The sequence below is a fragment of the Castanea sativa genome, chromosome 7, assembly GCF_040712315.1.
Source record: "Castanea sativa cultivar Marrone di Chiusa Pesio chromosome 7, ASM4071231v1".
Taxonomy (NCBI): Eukaryota; Viridiplantae; Streptophyta; class Magnoliopsida; order Fagales; family Fagaceae; genus Castanea; species Castanea sativa.
Window position 1 is genome coordinate 40,896,785 of NC_134019.1, and position 8,097 is coordinate 40,904,881.

The 8,097-nt window shown below is 32.9% G+C and overlaps 1 long non-coding RNA gene across 1 annotated transcript; it reads right to left on the reverse strand.

The window, feature by feature from the left end:
- Positions 1 to 596: 596 nt before the first annotated feature.
- Positions 597 to 4,626, reverse strand: LOC142642049 (uncharacterized). Its single transcript, XR_012845574.1, has 3 exons — positions 4,381 to 4,626; positions 4,174 to 4,292; positions 597 to 1,254 (listed from the first exon to the last, which is right to left on the reverse strand). It is a non-coding gene; the product is annotated as an uncharacterized LOC142642049 (long non-coding RNA).
- Positions 4,627 to 8,097: the final 3,471 nt, after the last annotated feature.

An 8,097-nucleotide genomic window follows, 5' to 3' on the forward strand; every position in this document is an offset into this window, starting at 1 on the left:
AGTAGAAGTTATCGCATCATGATACTCCGAAATCACCATCGGCAATTAATGTTACCCAAAAAAACTATCTTTTCTGCTAAGTCATGCTATATATATTTCTGCATAAGTGAGTATATATATAAATGAGTATATATTGCTGTATGCATATATAAGTCATACTATATATATATATATATATATATATATATATATATATATATATATATATATATTTCTGCATAAGTGAGCATATAATTCTGCACAAATGAGTATATAATTCTGCGTGTATATATAAGTAAGTCAATATGTTGCTAGAAGCACTATATATATATATATATATATATATATATATAGATGTTACTGTGTGTACCATAGAAATTCCGTAAAAAAGACATCAGATTTTTCTAATATATATATATATATATATATATATATATATATATATATATATATATATATATGTCACCAAACAAAGCAATTCATAGAAGAGACGACAACCACAAACATATTTCTTACATAAGTAGCATAGATGTCCAAAGCATTTAACATAATAAAGGAAGGCAGCATGCAACCATTGTCCAAAATATTAACATAATATAGACTTTGCCTATTCACATTAAAGCAAAATAAGAGTACTAATTAACTTCTTAGGCTATCTACACGGCGCACACCATCTACCACCCCCACCACTACTACAGTCCACCCCCAATAAACTCAATCTAAGTCCTTCTTCTATCGACTGTCATAGCAAAAAAAGTAGCTCTACTCTTGGTGTTATGAAGCTCCTGCATGACCTTGCAATATGTGACATGATCCACATCAGCGTGCTGGTTGAGTAGTATTACAGCTTGTGTAACTGACTCAGTGTAACCCCCCACACCAAACTCTCCAATGTTGGTGCACTTTTTTCCCCTCCGGTTCCTCATGTCAGTAAACCCCCAAATTGTCTCAGTCATAGTTTCAAGGGAGTGCCCTTTCTTCCTTTTTCCACTTGAATGAGACGGTTCAGCTGGCCGCTTTTCAGCTTGCCTCTAGCTTTAGGCTTCACTCGATGTGGCCAGCTCCTCCATGTCGTCCACACTATCGGTGTTGACATTGACATGCACCCCCGTTGATAGGAAGGTTGCATCCAGCTCTCTCTCTTCATCACTGTTGGGAGCTAGTTGGGCAAATGATATTTGGAGGAAACCCGTGGCTGTGTTTGAATTGAAAGTCTACCCAATAGCTCGTAGTGTTGCTCCCCTTTTTCTTGAACTTCTTGAATTTATGATTGACCTATTAACAACCATATATATTAGGTTAGATGACTTATTCATATAAAATCCAATACAAATAAGATGGGTAATTATAATAACCCTATAATAACCATCCACTCTTAGATACCAAACACAGAAAGGGTAACAGCATTTCATCAAAATTTAACTTTATACCAAAATCACACATATATTGTACAGAAATAAACCCCTTAGATTAGATCAAATTTTATTCCATTTCTAAGAGCATCATCATAAGAAAATGCTACAAAAAAACTATTTCAGCACACTATTTATATAGCAACCATTTAATAAACCCCATATTCTTCATATGCAGGGAAAGGTAAACAAAGATCTAGCAAACTGCTTTTTAGATACGTATATACACTTACAACATAGTGCTGGTCCTTATAAACATTTTTGTTTATGATTTTCTTCTCTTTTTTAGTTGTGAACACATTCAGTGTTTAAAAGATGGGCCATGCTATTATGAACACAAGGTAGATTTCAGCGTCATTTTAGTTACAGCCATAAACCATGCATATAGCTAATTGTAATAAATTTTGTTTGGAGTATGTTAAAGGACTTACTGCAAATGCAATAGCCCATGCTTCCTCACTAGCCGCCACCGTATTTGAAATGGGGTCCCATCCCATTCCTGTACGTCCGATAAGCTGGGAGAATGTGCGGTGTCGACCTTTCATTCGTTAATATTTTTGTGTAAGTTGTGTCTTGTTGTAATTTTTATTCGTGCGTTTGTTAAACTCATCCATAACGGTTGTCTAAGTTCCAGTCTTGAAATGGCCTTGGGGTATATTCCCTTTAGCATCCTCTTCTAACAATATATCAATGAAATGTTTCTCGACTGCGGAAGGCCACAACTTCCTATCCTCGGCATCAGTTGTTCTCTCTTCCATCTAAATAAATTTTGGTATACTTACAGAGTCGTCATTTGAAATTGTATGATACGGATTAAAAATCATTAACTTCCTACTCACTAAAAGTACCAAGCAGCAGGCATATAAGAGAAACTAAGGTCTAAATCTGGAAATTTTAAGATAGATTTTCTGAATTTTAATATAAGCAAGGCCAAGGACCATAAATGATCATATATGATAAGAGAACCCAATAATTTAAGTGGCTGCAAGTTTACCATCAAAGTGGATTAACAAGAATTTGCACATTTGAAGAACATATAAAAAGTCTAGTAATTATAACGGAGTAGTATAGACAGAAATATCAACAACAATCTGAGATCAGTAACTTATATCAACAACAATCGTTCTTATAATTCCTTGGCAGGACTCATGTTATTTAATCTTATAGTAAACAAAAGCTAAGATTATTCACTCCACATTTTCAACTTACAGATAGTTAGTGTATTATTAGTGCAATAAAAGGAGAACCTCTTCTGAGTACATAAAAGGAAGTCTTTAGTTTTGTAAATAAACAGCCCAATGATGCAAATTAGAAGGAAAAAACTTGTTGGGAAAAAAAGAAACTGGTATTTAGAGCATCTTTATCCATACATCTACTTACTCTTTGTTGGGATAATGGCTAACCTTACTGTTTATTTTTTAGGAAAAAAGAAGGGGGAGGGGGGAGGTAACAAGGGTAAAAATGATCTAATTAGATTATTATACAGCAAGAGAGCCAAAGAGCAGCATAGAGTAGAATGTGGACATTCCTATTTGGGCATGGAAACAAGTAGTTCTGAACACATTATGGAGCTTAATTGGTGTAAACACAAATTTCTCAATTGAAGAAAAATCAAACAAATTGAAAAAAAAAATGAGTTCTACAAATATATTTTTTGTATTAATCAAGTAATGAGTTCAATCTCAGTTTTGACAAATGCTCCTCTGATTCTATCTTCTTTATAGTCTTGACTCAAACGCGAAACTTTCCTCAATTTGGTTGAAAGATGGATCAAATGGTCTTCATAACGAATCTCTGGCTTTAAGCTTGTTAGAGATTTGTTGTCCTTCAAGTTCTTCAAGCCCTTCGAATGTTCTTCAAGTTCTTCAAATGTTCTTTAAGTTCTTCAAAAATTCTTGAGACAGAATTTCTCCAGAGCCTAGGACTCTTGAAAAACTTCCTCTTCTTAAAATGAGAGAGGATGTTCTCTATTTATAGTGATTTTAGAGGATAAGCTCTACTTTGAGTTGATATGCTTGAAAATATGTAGTAGACTTTTGATTAGCCCAAATTCCTCTTAGAGATAATTATCTCTATTTATCTATATCATATTTTGATAAAGATAATAATCAACAAAGATAAATCATTATCTCTATTTAGTTTATTTTAATAAAGATAATTATCCATAAATTTTGAATAGGAAGTTTATCTTTATCTTGTTGGCCAAATGACATGTGGCAAATTTTGATATGCCAGTGTGATGTCAATTTGGATGACACATGTCATTATCTAATTTAATTAATTTAATGACATTAATTTGGATTTTGCCACTAAATTTTAATGTGGCATTTTATAATTGGCTTAAAATTTTGCCTCTTACAATTGGGATTTTTTTTTTGCTTAATAAATACATATGATATAAGTACAATTAATTTTTAAAATATTGTATTCCATCATACCTTAAAATTTTGTCAAATGAAAGGGATTATTAAGTACATCATGTTTACTTATATAGTGCATCAATTACAAATTTAGAGGTACTATAAGAAAGATGGATTATTCCTTTGAAGCAGTGGGTAAGGGAGAATGGCCCAAGTACCTAACTTTATGCCCTTCATTCTTTTGAAATAAAAAGATACATGTTTACAGTTTACAGTTACACTTACACCTACTGATCTTAAGGATTTAAAGGCAACAAAATGAAGACAAAATGCATGACCTAGATACAAAATTATAACAGAACAAGCAAACAAATGATTCACTACCTACGAAATTATAACAGTTTACATTTAGGCAGACCTACCAGTAAGGGAACACAGTGAGAGGAGGAAGCAAAGGAGGGCACTGATGCTCTGTATGGCACGAGAGAGGTGGAGGAGGATGAGGCTTCCATCTGAATGAAGATGTGGGATTAAATAAGCCCTAAGTTGGATTAATGTCAACTGATATGAGTTAGATTGGGATGTGAAAGAAAGCTGCAAAAGAAATTAAGAAAATTACAAATATTTACCTGACCAAGCCCTTCGCATTGTGTGAGTTTGGCTTTTGGTTAGCACCAAAGCTTTGTAGGTGAGGGTGGGATCTCTACAAGGATTAAGGGTAGTTGGGCATGGAATTATGATTCTGAGCAAGGGGTTATTGTGATTGACTAAGGTTGGTGATGTGGTGTAAGCTGAGAGTGTGTAGAAGACGTTTTTGAATGGGTCGGCGAGGATTAATGGAGATGGGTCGGTGAGGATTTATTGTACAAGATTTGAAATGAAATAAAAACAAAACCGCAACTCAACAAAGTATTCTTTGAGAACCAAATAGAGAGAGAGATGAATGGTACATTACCTTCGTATTACCTCTTTTAGTTTTGGTGATGGTAAAGAAACAGAGAAAAAAAAGTCAAAAAGTGAGAGATAAATGGCGCTGGGTTGCTTTGACTGTGTGGGTGAGGATTAATGGCGCTGAGTTGGTGAGGGGAGTTATGGAAGTAGGTGAGATTAATGCTACTAGGTTGCTCTGACTGCGTGGGTGAGATGAAGATCTTGGTGCCAGGTGCAAAGGATTCGGCGGGAAGATATGATAAGAAGAGAGGAGACAATACTTCAAAAAAAAGCTGACTAGGTGGGCCCATAATAGTGTTCAAATAATTACCTAATTGCCACTGAACACTATGTTTGTTGTTTAAAAACAGGTCGGAGGTGATTTCAAAACATGGGTTTTAAACATGAGTTTTTGAACAATATTTTCCAAATGCGTCAGAACACAAATGGTCCACCAAACGCATTTTTTTGATTTTGGACACTAGTGTTTAAAATGAGTGACCAAATGCCCTCTTAATAGCCCATTTGGTAAGTGTGTTTAAACAACATTTTTCAATTTTTTTGAAATTATGTGTGGATGAAAAAAATGTGTGAAAATACGTGTAATGTTATTTAAAAACTAAAGACATGTTTTTAAATACACGTACCAAACGGACCCTTATTAATCTTATTTAAGTTATTTTTGGCAATAAATTTAAATCATACAAAAATTGTTTTGTTTTTTTTAAGGAAAGAAATTTCAACATTTATTTTAGATATTTTTTGGAAAATTTTGGGCTATTTAGTAGTGTATTTTGAGTAACAATTTTTAATATTTAAACAACATTATACATATTTTCACATATTTTTTCATTCAAATATTTTTCTAACAAATACAAACAACCAATTGTTCTAACCAACCAGTCCCTTTTCTTTGGTCACGGTACAATGTTTTGGAATACATGGCAATGACCCCTACCCTAGTCGATTAATTTTTCCCTTTCACGACATGTGCACTGAAGCTTGAAAATCTTTTTTCGATTCGAGGGGTAGTTGACATGACACAACAACAAAGTCCCATCACAAACATATTTTGACCTACAATTGACCCTTTGACCGGTCTCTCCTCATTTTTTGACTATAAACAAAAATGAAAAATCAAAATCAAAGGCTCCTTTTACCATTAGCCAATGAGAATATTTAGAGCATTTGTACTAGATCATGAAAAAATTTCTCTTTATTTTAAAATGATAATCTTTTTCTATTTTTTTTATTTTACATAGGCATTTAAAAAATACATACATAAATTTTTTTTATTTTATTCAACATTTTATTAAAATATTTTTTTTTATCAATTTTTTTACTACTCTATCAAATAATATCACTCTATGTGAATATGGACAAAGGAGTATTAAAAAAATAAATTTGCATGTGAATAGGATATGGTTGTAGCTCACATCTTATTTTATATAAGTTTACATGAATTTTTTTTGAGTAAATAGTAATACTTATTAGAATATACACAAAAATAGTAATACTAGTGTTTTAAATCGGGTTTATAATTTTATACATTTTTACATAGATTGATATTGGTATTTTTGGTGTTGGATGTGCAAATTTAATCTCTTATGCTATTATTCATTCACCAATATGATACCTTTATAGACATAAAAAGTTCGACAATTTTTTTGGCAAGTGTTGATATGACATATTTTGAGTGGTTGGTAAAAAATCGATGTTAATAGTAGACCTAAATGAAAACTAATGAAAGCTTACCAAGTCCATTGTTGTACATTTCAAAAAAAAAAAATTCCACTTTTATAAAAAAAATTTACTTTATATAGCTAACTAGATTTATATTCACATCAATTCGTGCAAAAATTCAATTGTATTTAACATAATAACCTACATTTTTATATTTTACACAATTACTTTTCAAATATGCCTATTGAAGATTATTTACTTTACATTACATTTCATTAAAGTATGAGAAATGTTAAGTTCACAACAAATTATAAGTTATAAGTTGTTATTAGTTCTAATTTGAATAAATAATTGAGATTACTTTTTTGCTTACCGGTAACAGCTAATAACAACATATTACTTAAGATTTATTGTGAAAGTATTAAGAAAAATTGTAGATATAACATTTTCTTAAAATATTATTTATTTATCAAATTTTTATCACTCTCTCAAATCAAATTTTTCTTTTTTATCTTTATAAATAAAGAATTAGTAGTGTGGGGGGTAAAAAGATCCTGATGGGAATGTGGGCATTTTGGGACGTGTTAAGGAAGGCCGACCTGCTCCTGGGTTTAGAATTTGTTAGTACTATGGGTCGGCCCATACGCCGAGGATCCGAGGATCCAGCCGAGGGTGAATTTACCCTCGGATGGACACCGGAGAATTCGGGATTTTATGGTAAAGATTAGGGAATGACACGGTTAAGGCCAATGGTTAAAATGGGTGAACCCTTGAATGCCCTAGAAGCACCGATATTGGAGAAATGTCAAAGATAAAGGCTGCTACCTCCACATTAAAGACCCTGCACCTACCACCCTGGCCGCATTAATGGGGAAGTGACACATGAACAGTGGAAGGGAAACTTCTGGTTACTATTCAAAGGCACTGAGAAAAGAAATATCTAGGCTAAGGGGGAGATTGGACAACACGTGTACAAGGTATAAAAAAGAGGAGTATTTAAGGGGCAACCTAGAACAGCAAAGGGGGGGACTTTTTTTTTGTAATCAAAAAGGAAAAAGAGAATATAATAACAACTCTTGGCTTACGTCCGAGGAGCTTGATTTACAGTATTCTCCATCATTTTTCGAGTGTTTGCAATCTTTGGCTTGTCATTTAATCCTCACATACTTCTAACCTGGGTTTCAAGCCTACACTCTATAAATTCATATTGTTTAAGGCTCGTTGGGCCTGAGCCCGTGACTGTTCTTGGGACCAGGTGCAATTGTGCACTTATAAGTAGTAAAAAAGAAAAAAAAGAAAAAAAAAAAGTAGATAACAATATAAATTTACACTTAAATTGATCGATAATTTTCGAGCCGTACAAATTTAACACCTTTCTCTTACATTGGACTATATATCGCTCATCAAGGAAGACTGCTGGTAACGGAACTCGAACTTAGGCCTTTTGGACAAAGTGTTCGAGCCTTACCAACTAAACTAACCCCATTGACACCTTTCTATCATTCTTTCTTTCTCTCAAATCATCTTTCTTTCTTTCTGTTTTTTTTTCTATTAGAGCAATCACATCCGTGGTTGCAAAGTTTTGCAAAATACAAAAAGAAGCTCAATTTACACATTTTGATCCAAAAAACACCTACATTAGTGAGTGTAAAATTGTGCATAAATGCACAAGTGCTGCAGTAACCGTGCATATGCACAATTACTGTAACTCTTCTATACATTATTTTAGTATT